Genomic DNA, 18,575 nt, shown 5'->3' with positions numbered 1-18,575 from the left:
ATGGAAACTGATGATAACGAAGTGGTACTCCCGCTTCTGTAACTGATATTGTGGGTGCTACAACGTTACAATGAACCGTTGTGGTGCCCTTTTTTATTTATTGCCTCAGTTCTGTGGGTCTAATGCGTTGTTTAAGAACAAACGATTCGAACAGTACAATGGGGCACGCCAATGGTGCCTTTTATGCGGCTTTAATCTCCGTGGTTGCCGCACTGCTTGAACAGCAAGTAGCTGACATCTAAGACCACAGCCACTTTATTGTTATAAGAAAATTAGATGGACAGTCGCCGACCATTTATTTGGACACTGAAAATTCGGACACCTTTGCGGCATTGCCACTCGTCCCATCGAAGTAATGTCAAAAAGGCTCATTTTAAGCGAACGGACTTACGAGTCTCCTCACTCAGGCTCACATCAAGCCATGAGTCAGAGTCTAAGTGAATCCTGCTGAGTAATATGCTGGTGAGTTTGAGTCCGAGTGAGTTGGGCTGAGGAAAAATTTGGTGAGTCTGAGCCCGAGTGATCCCTAAGGGCAAGATATATTTTATGAGCCACACAGCTCACTGAAGGAGAACTGCCTTCCACCCGCAGACATATGGCTTCACCGAGTGTCTGAATAAAAGCATCACTGATATGTTGGCAATGTACGTCCACCACGAACACAAGAATTGGGATTGTATCCTTCTGTATGTAACTTTCGCCTACAACACGGAAATACAAGAAGCCACACAGACGGCATCTTTCGAGCTGGTTTACGGAAGAAGCCCTGCTACAACGCTCGACACCATGTACCCAATGTCACTGATGAAGAAAAAACCTTGACATTGCCGTCTACCTTCGAAGCACCGAAGAAACCAGACAACTCGCCCTTCGTGCATCAAGTGACAGCAACTGACCGACAGCCATTGTTACGTTCGATGACGCCATGTAGAATGCCAGCCCAGCAATTGTGTTTGGGTGTAGATGGCGATACAGCAATGTGGACTCGGTGAGAAACTTTTTCAGCAATACTTTGGGGCCTACAAGGTGCTTCGACATCTCAGCGCTCTGGGCTATGAGGTCGCAGCAGACAACTCGCAGTGGCGCTGTGCATGACCTGAAGTTCAAACCTGAGGACTCTGCTTTTTGCTTTCTTTATTATTGTCCTTTCTTAGCGCATGCATACTTTTTTTTGCTTCGTGTTCGTTTTAAGCATTGGGACGATGCTTTTTCAGAGGTGGGTAATGCCACGCTTGCTTCTTGTATTTTCATGTAACCGACACGTTACACACGTGAACACTGCCTTGCGTGTGCCATGCTGGCATGTCAAACATTCCCGATTATTTTAGATTGTCCTGATAAGCTTGAGCGCTCGACATGAACAGTTGAGTTTATTCTGGAACTAACTTGACCACGAAAAAAAAGGCTTGAATCTTCGATGCCACATATATAAATGCCAACGTGTCTTACCGCTCATCAGATTACCTGACTGCCGCCGACTGTTCTCGCCGCTAACAGCGTACATGGTACCTTGAGTTTTCATTTCCGGGCACAAGTTCGCCCAATAAATAATTGCATATTTCCCAGTCTTGCTGCAGCCTTCTTCACCGTCACAACCACGTGACAATATTCGCTGGCATAAATTTAGAGGCAGTTATTTATGCAGTTGGCTGTCCTTTATGTCACATAAAGGGTGAAGCAACGAATGTGATACAACAAATTGTATTGTTATACGAAGTAAGGCTAGGAGCTAACTCTTTTGGATCTGATCTCGCGTAACTCCACAAAAACGCTGGTTTAAGATGATATGGTCGCTCCAGGAACCGAAGCGGTTTTCGGGCTGTGAGTTCTCTAAACGCGAAGTAGGCGGTGAAAGCACAGCAGATTTACGAGCCGTCTCCTGATGCTTCGAGATAGCGCGCGCGCCAGCGCCTGCTCCCTTCGAGCGATGCAGTTCCCCCACCCCTCCCCTGGCGTCCCTTCATGCTCCTTACGAAAGACGGGCGGGCCCATCAAAGAGAGACGTTTCCTCTCTTATGAGCAATCGACGGCAAGCCCGCTCGCGCGGGAAGATGTTATCGCACGGGCTCTCCGTGCGACGGAGACGGCCGGCTCGTTTAATCTCTGCTTCAGCCGCGTTCGTTGCCAGCGCTCGTGAGCTTTTACCCGCGGGTAGAATGCGCGGGGTGGCGCGAGGTGATGTTATCAGTTTGGACTTTATACGGAAAAGTACGGCAACGGCGACGGTGAAAACCCGCCGAGAGTGTCCATATAATTGCTATCGCAATAAAAATTGAAAAAAAATTGAGGAGCCATTTCACGTTAAGTGGATGATAAGCGAAGCTATTTCGTGCACAGCACAGTGGTGACATGATGGAGGACAGTTTGGTATATAAAGCCAGGTTGTTAATGGCCAGGCTGTTAACGTTCAATACGCAATATTAATGCGAAAACCTTAGATCTATGCTTCATCAAACACGAAAATTGACCGTCGTGGCGTCAATCGATTTATGCAAAAAATAATCATCACGTGATAGCGTCATCACGACGTCATAGATCTTCAGAACTAGTGACGTCGTCATGGCGTCATGTGTCGTAATGTCATGTGATGACGTCTTCACATGACATCGCCGCTTTGCACTGCTTCCGTGATCAGTGCGCCGATCATGGAGGCAGTGCACAACCAGGTGAGGTGCAGAATTAAAGCTTGCAGAGAGGGAGGGGAGGATCAACACATCGATCGAGGAGAAAAAAGACCTGGCTTTCGCCTTGGAGTCGTCTTAGGGGAATGCATTAGGGACAGTGCGACTCTTTAGCATTGAGGCACTGTTGTACGTCACTGTGTTTGTCTACCACGTCTGCTGATAACCACATAGATGTATTTAGAGTTTTATTTCGAAAAGTACAATTTTATTGATCCGGTATTTTGTTTATTTGCTTGTGTCGAAAATAATCACCGAAGAGGTTATGCAGAACACTCAACTGCATGAGCCCTTATTTTTGCATTATCGAGTGAAATATGGAGTACTCCTGAGATAATTTTTTCCATGAGATTTGCATTGAATCGAAATATTTTAGCTCTTCATAAGAGCCCCATAATAATTGTTTAGATGCTTGAACGTTAATGCAATTTACTTCTCTAGTGCACTCCAACATGTAAAATTATCTGCTCCAGAGTGCTCCCAAATGCAAAATTATCTGCTCCAAAGTGCTCCAAAGTGGAAATTATTGCTGCTCCAAAGTGCTCCAAATGGAAATTTTGCTGCTCCAAAAATTGCTCCAAATCGGAAGTCCTCGGTAGCATCACTGTGGTTGCACATTGTGTATGTTGCTAAGGGCACAAACAAGGCACCCTGCATCTAAGGTAGATAATATGGCACTCACATGGCTTGTTTCGTTGAACGTGCAACGTGGCATAGACCAGGAATGAAGCGCCGTGTCATCCAATTCTTCCCTCACCTATGCCGCGCTACACTTTCAGCAGAATATGATAATGCACCAACTCACCCAACTTCCCGTGTTAATCCACTGACATGGCACAGTGAAACACTGGCATGCGGAGCTTTGTTGGATGCAAAAAGACATGTAGACCACAGAAATTCTGTGCAACACTGGCATGCGGAGCTTTGTTGGATGTAAAAGACATGTAGACCACAGAAATTCTGCAAAAACTCGGCAATTTTTGTAAAGCACAAAGTGTATTTCTCATAAATTATGTTGAAGGCAGCAAAGCACATGCTGTCGACATTCATTCAGTAGAATTCATGGGAAAGTGTATTGAGCAATAATCACATGTACGATGAGGCTTTGAAAATTTCAGATAACATTTATTCACATTTTCTTAGGTGGGTAATTGTCGAATGCCCATTATAGCATGTAGCTGACAAGGATGTGTGTTATTAGTGAAATATATTGACCTCCCTCATGTTATTTTCTGTCTAACACATAAGCTAATCAGTGCATAATGTGTTAGTTCCATGGTGAACGAAGTTAAAAGATATCCCTGTATTTGTCAGTCCCATTTATTATTCAGTGTATGGTTTGCGTGAGACCATGCCTGCTTGGCATAACCTCTGAGGTAACTGGTAACAGCCTTAATACACAACTTTCTCTCAAAGCCTGTCCTACCAGATTTCTTTGGCAACAAACCAGACCAAATTCTCGGCAATGCTTTAACAAAGAAATTGTTGCAGCCACCTCCCCTGCTGGTGATGACCATATGCAGCCAATGCTGATGTGAACCCGAGTGATGAACAAATGCAGGTAGGCCACAGCTCTGTTGTAAACAATTTTGACATTATTGTTGTCACAGATCAAACTTGTGATTTATGTGTGACTACTCACATGTGGTGAGGTTCAATTAGTTTCATCTGCTACGCGCGAACATAGGAACATGTAGGAGTGCTAATGTGGAGTAGGAATCTTCTATAATACATAGGACATATGTGCCACACGTCAACATCCAATTTAAAATGCATTTAGATCTGAAGCTGCTCAATACTAAAGTGTGTCGTTTCATTTCTAGGTCTAGTTTAATCTATAACAACAACAACCTATATCAGGCACCAAAACAGCCGAATTTGTCAAGTCTAGAAACCGGTTACAGTGTTGTGTTGCTGTTCCGTGTATCCCTGTGTATCAAGGATTATTCCTGTTTCCATTTGCATGTTACAGCGAAAGCTGTTATGAGATCGTTTCACCGGCCGTTTTTGGTGCCGTAGTTGTCCGCCGCCGCCGCCGCCGCCGCCGCTGCCGCCGCCGCCGCCGCCGCCGCCGCCGCCGCCGCCGGTGTCCGTAACCAGTATCGCTCGAAATAAGAAAAAAAACTAAATAAGAAAAAAATTCCAGGATGGAACGAGGTTCGAACCTGGGCCCTCTGCGTGGGAGCCCAGTATTCAACCTCTGAGCCATGCCGGTGCTTGAAAGTGCTTTGCAAAAAGGTCCTATACAGGCTTCATGTCGGAACGAACCACATTAGCATATGCAATATAGCGTGGTAAAAGAGTAGAATAAGCACCAAGCGTCGCACAATGCGAATTCTGTAACCAGGCGTCACACAATGCGAATTGCGCAACGAGTAGGTTGTTGAATGCTTCCAACCCATTACAAAGAGCTCTGCCATAATTCTTCATCGTCATCACGCACACCATCAACAAAGTGCGCATAATGCCTTACATGCGTTTAGCAGGTACCACGGCTGTCTGTAGAATGACGAAAAATGGCACAGTGCCTACTGCCCTACTTCTCAAAAATTACAATGATTTATAGCGTAGTGGGTTCCTGGCAAGTGCACTTCTGTTGGTTGCCAAGGAAGCCCATAAGGCTCCCATGATCCATTTCCTCAGGGTCTCAATAAAGTCAATTCTCTCTCTCTCTCTCTCTCTCGCTTTACGTTTCTCCGGTTAACGTATGTTATAAAGCGTGGTGGGACAGTTAAATAACGACAGGGCGTCACACAATATGCATTTCGTAACTAGTGGGTCGTTTAAAGCTTCCAACCCATTACAAAGGGCGCAACCATAATTATTCATCGTCATCAACCGCCGCATCAACAAACTGCACATAATCGCTTACATATAGTACCTCGCTTCTCCGCAGAACAACGAATAATGTCGTGCTGGGTGCTTCCCAACTTCCCAAAAATTACGCTTTGTTGCGTAGTGGGTACTTTCCTAATGTACCTGTATTAGTAGCCACAGGAGAGTTTATAACGGGCTCTAGAAATGCCGCTCTTCCAGCTTTCGCTGTGACTGTGCTGCGCTTTCCGCGCAGGCCTGGCGTTTTTTAGTAATGGCACCGCCCACAATTCCTGCATTGATTCAAGGAAATAGGGCCACATTCAGAAAATTTGGCTTTCATGTATACACCCTTGTACAGCAAAGAGATTTGTGTGTTATTGCTACAGGGTCATGATGAAGATAGCACAGAATACCACACACAAATACACACGATGCAGGGGCCTAGCCAGAAAATTTGTTAATGGTAGCGGTCTTGCTATACTTCATGTTTTTTGTGCATGTGTTCGTATGTGTGTGTGCGTTTATATTGTTACGGGGATTATTTATTCGGCAAGAACTGACCGAGCTAACACTGCACACAGTGCACAGGAACGCAGGTCAAAAGGCAGCTCCAGACTCTGCCCCACAGCAACAACGTCGTCGTCATCTTCATCCATCCGGTATCAATGCGGCGCCCGTGCCAGAGGGACCTTTCCATACCCGTGACAATATGAACATGCAGCATTTCAAAATTTTGAGGGAGCTTGAAATCCCTCCTCCAGTTATGACAATCACGCCATGACTTGTTTTGTGAAATATTTCATTCTTTTTTGCTGTTTTCATTTCAACATGTGTGAACGTTCCTGCAGCACCATTTTGAAGCTTTCCTACATATTCAAAGTTAGATGGTGTTCTCACGGCGCTCTCTTTTTTATAATGCTACAGCACTTTTCGGCAATACAAGAAGCACAATTACACACTCTGTCGACCCTTGTAAGATTTTCCTTCTCATTGTGAACCAAGTAGGCTTGCAGTCAATCCTTGCTTTTGTTGTTGCATTGAACGTTACACATGGCTCTCAACATTCTCTCCTAGAGTTGAATTTTCGAGGTACTTTGGCGACACCTCATGTCAGCGCAGAGATACCCGTGGCATAAATGCATTTGTTGCAGATAGGCACACAAAAGCAATGCTTCCTGAGGCGTACAGTGCCTATCCATACTTTGTACACACATCTTCAAAGCCATATGATTTTGGTCACGAATGCCAAGTGGAACACGACAAAGAGATTCCTCCTATTGCGGTCTCCCTGGTACCGGTGAGTGGCACCATGGTGAATCTCTACCATACTATGAACTTCTTTAGCGCCGAAATTCGATCAAGGATGGAGATACCCCGTTAGAATGTATACCAGCCAGGCTAAACTTTTTTTAATGCATTGAGTGACACGTGCCAAGGGATGCGGATTTGTTGAGTTTGACATCCCAGAAATTAACAGTAGCACATTTGTTCTTATAAAATAGTATTTTCGGTGGCCTTGAACCAAGCATTGGTGAGAAAACACATTCCACAAATACACAGCAGCAATGCACAGCAGGGTGATTCCACGAGAGATCAAACATGCCTGTCCGGTCGATATTTTTGTTTTGCGTGGGTTTTTGATGTGTAATGTGGGCACACTCAAAGTACAGTGAACCGAAAATTTTATTTCCAAGAAACGCTCCCGGCGTGGCAAAAAAATATTTGAAGGTGCCGGTGCGGGCCTCCTGTTTTTGCTCACTGCAATGTTTTCGGATTTCACGGCAGAATTTAGCGTGAACTATAAATGACGTGTTGAAATATTTTTTTCCTCATTTTAAAACGCAATACTGTGAATTACATCCATGCATTTTTTATGCCGTTCTCAAAAGGAAGAAAATGTGAAAAAATGGCAAACACGGTCGAAATAAAAAAAGTGCTAAGCTTGAAGCACCTTGGCGCCTTTCCTATTTCAAAAACAGAAACTTCAAAACAGTGTAAATATAGAAAAGAAGCTTTGGAACATTTACACGGAAGATCATTTTCCTACGGGCAATGCAAAAAAAAAGAAAAAAAAGAAAAATATAGTTAACGAAGCGAGTTTTTTCAAAAAAGTTCATTTTCAAAAAATAAAAAAATCTGGTCTCAATTTTGACGACAATTTTTTATTGAAAAGCGCTTATGTCAGTGAACATACGGTTTTATTACCATATTTCCTCATTTGCTTTGTTCACGAGATATAACGGTCCAAAATGGCCCTTTCTGTGTGTGCTCACTTTAGTACGACTGATGGTTATCAGCTTGCATTGTGCGTAAATCTGTTTTAAATATTCTGATGCAGCAAAACCTTGCTCTGGTGGCTGTTCGTCGAGAAGAATATGTTCTCAGATTTTATTTGTGCCTAGCGTATGCGAAAGTGGGCTGCTGCCGCCCTCTAAAAGGTGAATAGGACTCTTTGTGGAACAATTTGGAGTCAATAACTATCATCAGTTTTTAAGCAGTGTCAGAACAATGCAAGAATTTCAGCTTTATGAGAATGCACATTCAGGCACTGCAGGAATGACCATTGTTTTAAGATATGGTGTAATTTTTTTATAGGCTAAGCGATGAGTCACTCACACACATTGCCTTGTGCCATATGGTGCATCACTACAATTTTCCTTCTTTGGTTCTTGTATTTTTTAGAAATCTGCTAAAACGAGAGGGCAAGCAAACTTGTTACGATGAGCAACAGCTGTATACCTTCTTTTACACTCTTTTTATGAAAGTCGCTCTGTTATTGAAATGTTGCAATAATTGAATAGCTACTCAGCCAGACATGATGAATGCATATTAGCTTGTGTGCTTATTAGTGTCCGGTTTCTTCAAAATAAAAAAACAAACAAAGATGTTATATTCTATAGAAAAGGCCGTCAATAGGTGCGTCACATATACTTCATTTTGCCCATCAAAACAACATATCTTTTGCGACTCACTTCTGCGGAACCTGTGTGGAAGAAGCATAATAATGACAGTTTTCTCATTCAAAACAAGTTGTTTGTCTAGGTAATTGTGCCTTGCATTTTATTTTGCTCATATTTGTTAACCACAATTGCATGCTTGCAATGCACAACTCAATCAGTAGTGTGCTTGACTGGGACTGCACTGGTTGGTGCATTAAAAAAGGCAATGAAGCAGCATTAGACAAGATGATGTGAAGATGACACACACCACTAGGATACAAGGCAGTCAGAGCCAATGTGAACGCTTTCCTAGGTCTTTGGCCTAAAATGAAGTATATGCAATAGCAACCTCCTATCTACTAATACATATAAGCCAACGCAAAGCAAACTGGTGGCGTGGCCGACGTATCATTTTATTTTTGATTCAACAAACCTGGGAATACATAATTTTGCGCTTCTCTGTTGACTATGTCATTGCAATGTCTTAAGTAGCTATCTTGGCAACGGGGTTTAATAAAACTGTTCACCATGCTCATCAACTTTGTCTCGGGTATTTAGCTGGGAGAGAGCAATAGCTTGAGCCATTTTCACAGCTGATTGAGGAAGTCATGTATGTACTATTGATCATCATTCATAGCCGCTTAACCTTTTCATGTCATCGACGTTTGTAAATATTAATCGTCTCAGAGTTCCAGATGAAGTGCATTTATAAAGGTTTTGTCCAGGTATTGTTATAAAAGTTGCACGCAGATAACCTAGTAGGTAACAGCCAAAATGCATTCTCACACACTGACGACGCATCTGGTGAAATTTATGTTTGTAGCTTGTGGATGCTTCGAGAATTATTTCTTGGAAACTTTTTAAAATATGTGACTAGCAGCTTATACGAGCTCGTGCTTTTGAACTTATATGCATTTTTATAGTAAAAACATGTATTTGTATTGTTTTGTTTAATATTTTGTATTGCGTTTTTTGCTCTAGATCTGCAAAGGAGCTGTCCTGAGGCACCATGCTTACCCAAGTCATGCAGCGAGAGTCAGGTAAGTGTTATGTTTCACCTTCCTGCAGCTGTGTTCGTGGTTCACTTGCAAAGCTGTCATATTTTCATGAATTAGCAATGTGGGGACATTTTCTTCAAGACTGCGGTTGAGCAGCAAACAGTCGTGCCACTCTTCACCATCTTAAATGAAGGTAGGCATGCAAACACGGGCACAAGAGAGAAATCGGGACAGCAGAATTGCTGACTAACAACTGAAGAATTGCAAAGCAACTGAAAAGAAGGTAGACACAAACACTTACCTGCATACGGGCATGGGGTGACACGTATTAATCTGGCAGATGTGGGGCTTTATGTGAGAGAAATGTGTAGGCATTTGATTCATTCTTTATACAAGTTATTCGACGGCTGCCTCAAGCATGCACTTCCACTGCTATTAATATGCCAGGCATGTCGATACTAGCGAATAGTAGCTTGCATTCATTAAATTTTGGTGTGCATATACACCCTCGACAATGCAAAGATAAATTAGTGTGTTAGCCACTGGTTTACGACCTCTTACGTTCCGTTGATCTTTGAATAACACAGCAGCCCATCTGTCCTATGTAGAAACAGCCACAGCTATAAAGAACTTTATAAACCTGAGCTACACGGCAATCAGTAAACTAGTGGGTGTGTGTTGCAAAAAAATATGTGAGTCTGCCTTTTGTGTATTCCCTGCTCATTCTTTCTCAGTACAGTGGCGCAAATCTTACCTGGCCCATTGGCAGCCATAAAGGCAACATTAAACTTCCCACTTTCTTTAGCCTATGAGATAAGCACTGAATGTAAGGAACACCTAAGACACACTTGTTACTATTGCTTTCTGCAGCCACGTTCAGACGTAACAAAATGTGCTTCTTTAAACATTGAGCTACCGAGGCTACTACAACGCAAGAATGACCTACTTCTAATAGATGTCTAGCCAGTTCATTAAAGCTGGTGCTCATTGTGTGCACACACGACTTGGTGAGAAAATACTTATGGCATGACACAGCAATGCCAGTACTATTCCTTAGAAACTTAGAATGCTTGGATGAGAAGTTGAACAGTAGTTTTGAAGATCTAGGAGCATACTGCCGTCACACGTGGTTCCCCAGAAACACTAAGGTAATGTCCTGAAATTGTACTATTCTGTCATTCTGAGCCAGTTATTTAGTAAGGTTCAGCCCTCGTTCAATTACATCAAATTGTCTATTCACTGAAGTGACCACGGTTTCAAGTTTATCACCGCTACAAAAATCAATCATGTCCACGTAATTTTTGAAAAACCTCAATAATATCTTTACCTAAGGCCTCCTCTAAGCATTTGTCAACTGTGCTAAGGTATAAATCACTGAGAATTGGGGCATCTTTAAACCAATGCAAGTTCATTCTGTCCATGTTACGCTTACTTGATATTTTGTTGTGGTTACCAATTTGAATCCATGGTTACCTCAGTGACAGAACAATTTGAGTTAAATGGAGCATGGCCGAAGTTTACTGAAGTATTGCTTCAGAATGATAGTATACAAACTTTAGGCATTTGCTTAACATTTCAGGAAAACCAAGTTTGCTAGCAGTATTCTTCTGGATCTTCAATACTGTTGTCAAACTTCAACTCCAAGCATTCTAAGCTTAGAAAAAACGCTATTTTCATGTCGGGCTTTAACTCATCTCTCACCAGTCTGTACACAAAATGAAGGCCAGCTTTAACGCACAGGTTACGCGTCCATTTGGTGCAGGTTATCCTCGTTTTGCAGTAGCCACTGTCGCTGAACGTTTAAAGAAGCCGATTGTGTCACGTGCAAACATGGATGCAAAAATGAACAGTAACAAGCGTGCCGTAGGTATTCTTTACACTCATTGCTTATCTCACAGGCTAAAGAAAGTGGGAACTGCATAGTGTTAATGCTGTCATTACGGCTGCCAGTAAGCTACGTAAGATTTGCGCCACCTTGCAGAGAAAGAATAAACGGATAATAGACAAAAAGTGCACTAACATTTGTTTCGTAGAACACACCAACAAATTTACCGATTGCCTACAGGTGTGGTATAATGTTTCTCTTCGCTGTTGCTGCTTCTCCAAAGAGCAAATGGGCCGCTATGTTTACCAGAGATTAATGAAACATCAGGAGTCATAAACTGGAGGTTTACCATCTAATACACTCAAGCCTCGTTATAACGAACACGGATATAACGAATTATCGGTTATAACGAAGTAAATGAAGAATAGCCTTGTCATAGCTACAGTGTTAAAAATAAACGTTTATAACGAATTTTCGGATATAACGAAGTTATTTTCGTGGCAGATGAGACTTTGTTATAGTGAGGTTTGAGTGTATAACCTTGCATTGTCGAGAGTGTAAATGCACGCCAAAATTCGATGATTGCGTAGTTTCATTCAAGTGTGGAAATGTAAAAACTGTAATATTAAAAGCCTGTGGAACCACATGTGTGAGCTAGCTGTCAGCTGACTTGCATGACAAAGAAATCAGATTCCTGAAGTGTTATCTGTCATGTAAAGCTCCAAGTGTGCCGGATTGATGTGTCTCCCTATCCCTGCACATGCGTGTAAAGGTATTTGTGTCGACTTTCTTTTCCACCACTGTATGCCTCTTCATTTGTTTGTTGGTGTTTGTGTTGACCCCACTTCTTTCTTGTGTCTGCGTTTGCATGCCTACCTTCGTTTTAAGATGAATCATTACTAATTTGTTCAGCTTTCTTTTATTCCAAATATTCTTCACCAGCTTTGAATAGGTTGAACATGAGTTCAGTATTGCCGTACGAACTACAGAAATGATGCCGAGCACGTGTGGTAGCGTTTGAACTGCATGTGAAAGCCCGAGATTTCTGTGTCATCATTGCAAGGCACATATATTCACAAGTTCTAGCCAGCACATCAGCCGTCGTCAAAAAGAGCACAGGAGAAATCTACCTATATCTCTTCTAACTGCAAAATAATCCAGATCTCGGAGTTCGTTTATAGTTCACAGTCAATCTATTGAAATGAATTGCAAGGTTGACATGACCTCGGAACTTACACATTTGTGTGACATTTGTGTGAAGACATCATCCAGCCATCACGTCACTGTAGATCCACAGTAAACAGGTAAAAATTCAACAAGTGCACCTGCAAAGATCTGAAAGGTGTTCTGAAAAACACAGTAATCTATGTCGTTCTGTGCATAACCTCACACAAAGCAGCTATTGGTCGTGCAGCAACGACTCAAACATATCCTCCTTGCCTACACCCAAAACATCACTTTCATGTGTGAAGGGCTTAATGACTTCACCGGTGTTTTTTCTTGCCCTGAAAGAGTACGTCTCTCAACAAAAGGACCCACATCTGCAGAAATTTATATGCTGAGTGTTGCCATGTTCTTTGCTTTAAAACGACAAGAAAGAACGGCTCACTATCTTGTGGGTTCCCATAGTGAAAAATGGTCATAAGAGGCCTTTTTTACATCTCACATAGATAGGAAGCTTATTGAGCTTCAAATTTCAGAACCACCTACTCAAGGTTCTTTTTTACTACAAACAAGGCATTTTTTTTTTCGCTTTCCGTGTGGTATAACAACTTTCCTGTTGGCTAGTAAAATGTAATACCATGGCTGCCAAAGTATTTCACCTAAGTATTCAAGTAGACTGAGGAATGAGTGTGTTCGTGTTTTCTAATCATAAACAAGACCAATTTCTATAATATTTCATGCCTTTGTACTTTCTGAGGCTTCGACAAAGTGATGGGCATGATCATAAGCTCAGTCAGCATTAGAATTCGTTCAGCACAAAGCTTTTGTTTGATTCTAAACTCCACTTTAATAGGTGAAATTTCTGAATCGATTCTAAGATGACTTGGCTTTTGCTCACGACACATTTAATCTTAAAAGTTCCAAAATGTGAAACACATGCATTGACGAGGAAATTTCATTGTGACGTTCAGGCACAAACAAATTTGTTAAGCATTCTACTCGAAGATGCTGGTAAATTACTTTGTGGCCAGCAAGTTTTGACATGCAGTAGACAAGGAAGATTTGTGTCTGTTGAAGCGAGGTGGTTTGTTTGAAAAGGCATTGTTGGCAGAGGAAAGCATTTTCGAAAAAATGCGTGTGATACCTGGTGACTTGAACAAAAAAGGTGATCTAATTACTGGATGGTCTGAAACTATGGGCTTTCAACCTCAGTAAAATGACAAATGTCTCCAACTTGACATGCTGTTCACAATCAAGAGCCCCAACATTCTTAGTTCTCACATCTTAATTTTTTTTAAATTTCGACATGGAAATATTGGTCTGTGTGTTCTTGCAAAAGCAGCTCTTTTCATTTATTGTTGCGGACCCTTTCAGAGTAAGGGCTCGTTATGCTGAAGCGGTTCCTCAAATGTGAAGGTTGCTCAATTGTGTAATATTTGAATGTTGACATGTAGAACTTCTTCACTTGTAACTGCACGACAAAGTGTTTGCATATGTAAGGGACTGTATACAAGGTAATAATGACTAGTTCGTTTCCAAACTGCCGAGGCTTTTTGTAAGGAATGTTGTCTGTATACATATCACTGATATTAAATGAAAGGGTGGCAGGATTGCATTGTCACACAAAAGTATGGCATATGTATGGGTTCTAATGTTGTATAAACTTGGTGATGTTTAAGAATGGTCGACGAAGTATACGTTTTGGTTGATAATTTAATACACTAGACAAGAACGAAGAAGAGACCAAAACAACACCAGCAAAATTTCAATGATGAACGAGTACCACCTTGCCCAACTGTGAGTTCTGATGGTGCCCTGATTAGAATCTTTAGGTCAGGAAATGATTACCTTTTCTTTATTGAGTGCTGATGGTTCGAGGCTACGGCAAATGCGCTCACTTTCTATGAAAAACGTGATGCTAGTTTGAACGTCACGTCTGCTGTTCTGAGCAATGATGGCATTCAATTTGGGGACCCTAGCATATACCGTATAAACGCGTGTAAGGGCTGCACCCGTGTAAGGGCCGCACCCCGTTTTTTTGAAGTGCATATTCTAAAAAAAAAAAAAAAATCCGCGTAAGAGCCGCACCCACACTTTCCTCAACCAATACGTATTCAAAATGCGCGCTCGCGTAAGCTTCTAGGCGTAGTCGATAGATGGCGCAAGAAAACGCAACCATCATCATCATCATCATCATCGTAATTAGAGTATATAAATATATATTTTTGGATTTTATTCGTGTTAAGATGTTCGTGAAGTGGGCTAAAAATTTTAACTTTTTATTAGTATTCATAGACCCGCCAACTAAAAGTTAAAGCAGGATTTTATCTTTAGCTTCTCACATCTCTATACAAACGCGGTATCGGCGCTATCCATATCGGCATTAGCATCACCAACTTTGGCATGGCGTTCGCGTTGTTCGGTTTTTGCAGTTCAGCCAGCCGTTTGCTGTAGTTTTCTGCACTACTCGGCGTTCACGTTTTGGGATGGGCAGGTACCTGAATAGCTACACTGCTGGCTATAAGTTGGTGATCGAGTATGCTCTCGAGCATGGGAAACGTGCCGCCGGCAGAAAATTCGACGTTGACGAGAAGTGTGTTCGACGTTGGTGTGCTCAAAAAGAAGCCTTGCGAAACACCAACAGCACTAAGCGCGCTTTCTGAGGAGAGCAGTGCAAGTTTCCCGATTTGGAAGAAGACTTGCTCCGCTATGTGACTGAAGTGCGGAATGATGGTCTTGCACTCAACGGACATGCTGCGTGTGAAGGGACTAGCCTTGGCGACTGTACTTGGGTGGATCCAATCTGCGTGGAGCTCGGTGTCGACGGACATTGTGTCCCGAAGTTTTAAAGTCGCCGGGATATCTAACAGCTTGGATGGCACGGAAGATGACTGCATGTGGGGTGACGGCGCTTCGCAGCACACCATCTCATCTCGGACTCCAAGTCTGAGGACTCGCCGAGTGACGACGATTGAGCACGTATGTCGCAAGAAATGTCGTATACTGCAATAAACGCTCTTCGTTCGCTAACTGGTGCGTTTTTACTTTAAAAAAAAAAAATGTCGCGTGTATGGGCCGCACCCTGAAAATTGGCCCTCATTTCTTGAAAAAAAAAGTGCGGCCCTTACACGCGTTTATACGGTAGCTCAGTGGCTGCTACACATGCTGGACATAAGCAGTCTGGTCGGCCATTTATATACTTCAGTTTGACCCATTCAGTGCTGGTGACAAATGGCATCAATGTTTGTTCCCTAAGACCTGTGTTGAATATTGAACAAATATGCTGTGTCTATTTTGCATCTCTGCCGTTTCTCAGACTGATTTTGTCCCATTTTTCCCTAGTTGACGTTATTTTTATCGCACTCAGCGAGTAATGCTGCTATTGTTCGGACGAAGAGGACGGAAAGCAATAGGCGAGCCCAGTTTTTGTTAAAAACTACTATATGAAAAACAAGTAATGGATTCAAAGAAAGCATGGGAAAAACAATTTAAACCTCTCTTAATTGCACTTTATGGACATTTGATTTCATTCCTATGCTGCAGCATTCACAGCCATACAGTTAAACAGCACACTTATGATTAATGAAATTTGTGATATATGGCCTACCAGAGTAATCTGTTTACTTAAGTATAAGTACTCTTTAGTAATCGCATTGTGTTTGAGCATAGGAATATGAACAAAAAATATAAACAATTAAGACCATACACATTACTGGATGACGTGGTTAGCTGTGCCTGTCCTCCACAAAGTTTTCTATAAACTTTCATGCCTTCCCACCGTGCCAAAAAAGGAAAGTTCTGCATGCAGCACATTCACGGCACACTAATGCGACACGCCCACACCATCTTGGACATGAAGAACGTTAGCATACATTGTAGCTTCTTTTTCTGTGCTGTTTCACTTAGACTTGCAAACTCAAGTGCCAGTGCACTTGTATTGGCACAAACAATCTTTAGTGAATTGCATCTGATGCCAACATATGTGTGTGTGTATTTGTGTATGTGTATTTTCAAGTCTATTACAAGAAATGAAAAAGATGTTATTTCGAGGAGTGTCTCCCCTCAAAGGATAGTAAAGTGATACCTTAGACCAGTTTAGACAAATAAATTATTCTTTAAGATCTGTAATGTCATTAATTTTACCTTCATAGGTAAATTAGTAGAAGAGGAAATGAAGGCCAGTGTTTCACTTGTCGAATTTCATGCAAAAACTCAGCACATACATGTCAACATGATGTCGCGAATATCACGTCTTTTTGCGTATGTTGGCCACACTGGTTTGCTAAAATTTTGTGAAACTTATGTTAAGATTTGGGTCTGTAGGAACACAATGTAAACAATATTGCCCGTAGTAGGTGCTGGCAAAATCTGACGTCATGGAGAGCTGGTGTGGGAACGTCTATGCAGCGTTGCCTCGTGTATCTTCTTTTTGCGCATTATCTTGCTTACCAATGCCAGAAAGCAGAGCTAATTGATAGGGATTCATCATAAAAGATGGTAGGCATGCAACACGGACACAAAAGAGAAGTTGGGACAACACAAACGCCGACTAACCTTATTCGGCTAGTCGGTTAGTCAGCATTTGTGTTGTCTTTTGTTCATGTTTGCATGCCTACCGTCTTTTATGAATCGCCTACCTAGCATCTTCTCGCGTAAAGAGTGGTGCCTTTGGTACTCTGAAGTTGTTTGCCCTAAATGACAAATTGTTTTTCTCTTTAAAATCTGTTTAACAACCCGTTTCCTACCACGGACGATCTGAGTTCGTACACGGTTTATAATGCTCCTACCGAAGAACTGGGCTCGTCCACGCTGAAAGAAGCGTTTGGGTGCGCTGCAATTAAGATACTCTGATTCAGTTTGCTGCGTTGTCTTTGACTTACACAGATAGTGCAGCAAAAATATAAAAACACGCTCAAAGCATGCATTTTATTGAGGACGGGCGGGATTCTGGCAACTTGAATTAGAAAAGGGTGTACGTGCGCGAGTGCCAGCAACAGCTTTGTTCAGCTTGTTCGCTTAAGTTTTGTGGAACGAAGAATATCAGTGCCCCTGCAAGTGTGGCAGCGACTATACAGAATATTTTTTATAAATCATCAGATTTGGATGACCACTGAATCTCAACGTATCGACAGTGCACGGCAATAGTAGTAAAGGAACCCCCAACGTTACGACGCGTCTAGGGCTTTTTTACGGGCTCCTTGTCCGCACATAATATTTTTTTAATTTTAAACACATTTTCCGCACCAAAAAGTGAATAAAAATTAGGGCACCTTCTGTGTTGCAGGGCAGTGAAGCCAATTTTCCGCATACTTTCAAAAAATATTTTTCTTTTATCTTGCGCATAATGTGCCTTTAAATAGTTTTTTAGTTGTTTCGGGACACGTGGAATCAAATGGGCAAATAAAAATATGGTATTTTCATAGATTTTAACAAAAAACTCGGTAGAGAAAGAGTTGAAGTGGTTGCTTGCATATTTTTGTCAAAGATGGCTGGCATAAGAAAAAGCAATATGAAGTCTCAAAGCGCTCAGCAAGGACATCCGTTGACGTACTTTGTAGCTAATGGGGTTTGCACACCAGCCTTGGCAATGAACTACGTATTAGAACATTACGGACATGTGGACTGATACGTGCTGCCTTTTATTTGACTTGATACGGTTTAAGCTTTTGGTCAGTGATTGCAACTGGTTTCATTGATGTTATTGCTCCAAATTTATCAAAAGCAGTTCATTTGTTTTTATTCAATTCTGTTGTAGCATGCCTGGAAAAGTACTTCAAAGCACACCCCATCTGGCTGACTGCACTACCTCAAGAAAACTGCCTTTCTCCCATCTGCAAGTTCCTAAGAAGTTACTTTATGAAGCAAGCCAGCAGGGCGTACGTGTGAGGCATGGCAGCACGGAGAACAAATAAACATGAGTATTTGGTGCAAGATGCATTCATTGATTTCGTGCTGCATCAACGTGTGGCTGCATGCTTGGCCACGTGTAGACACAGCAAGTAAACTCGTTAACCGCAATGGTAAAGGTGGTCTATAATCACGTTAAGAAGCACGATGTCTTATTTTTGTAAATAATTGCATAGCTCGACTTTGACTCAGGCGTCCACCACCCATCGTTATTACCCATTATCTGCCCATCATCCAGCAAACA

The 18,575-nt window shown here is 42.1% G+C and overlaps 1 long non-coding RNA gene across 1 annotated transcript; it reads left to right on the top strand.

Annotated features, from left to right (window-relative positions):
• Window positions 1-3,833: 3,833 nt before the first annotated feature.
• Window positions 3,834-18,353, top strand: LOC119384850 (uncharacterized). Its single transcript, XR_005181941.2, has 3 exons — window positions 3,834-4,242; window positions 9,419-9,477; window positions 18,180-18,353. It is a non-coding gene; the product is annotated as an uncharacterized LOC119384850 (long non-coding RNA).
• The last annotated feature ends 222 nt before the right edge of the window (window positions 18,354-18,575 follow it).

Source organism: Rhipicephalus sanguineus, chromosome 3 (genome assembly GCF_013339695.2).
Source record: "Rhipicephalus sanguineus isolate Rsan-2018 chromosome 3, BIME_Rsan_1.4, whole genome shotgun sequence".
In the NCBI taxonomy this organism is placed as follows: domain Eukaryota; kingdom Metazoa; phylum Arthropoda; class Arachnida; order Ixodida; family Ixodidae; genus Rhipicephalus; species Rhipicephalus sanguineus.
Note: the sequence above shows the minus strand (reverse complement) of the source record. Positions and strands in the feature narration are given on the sequence as shown.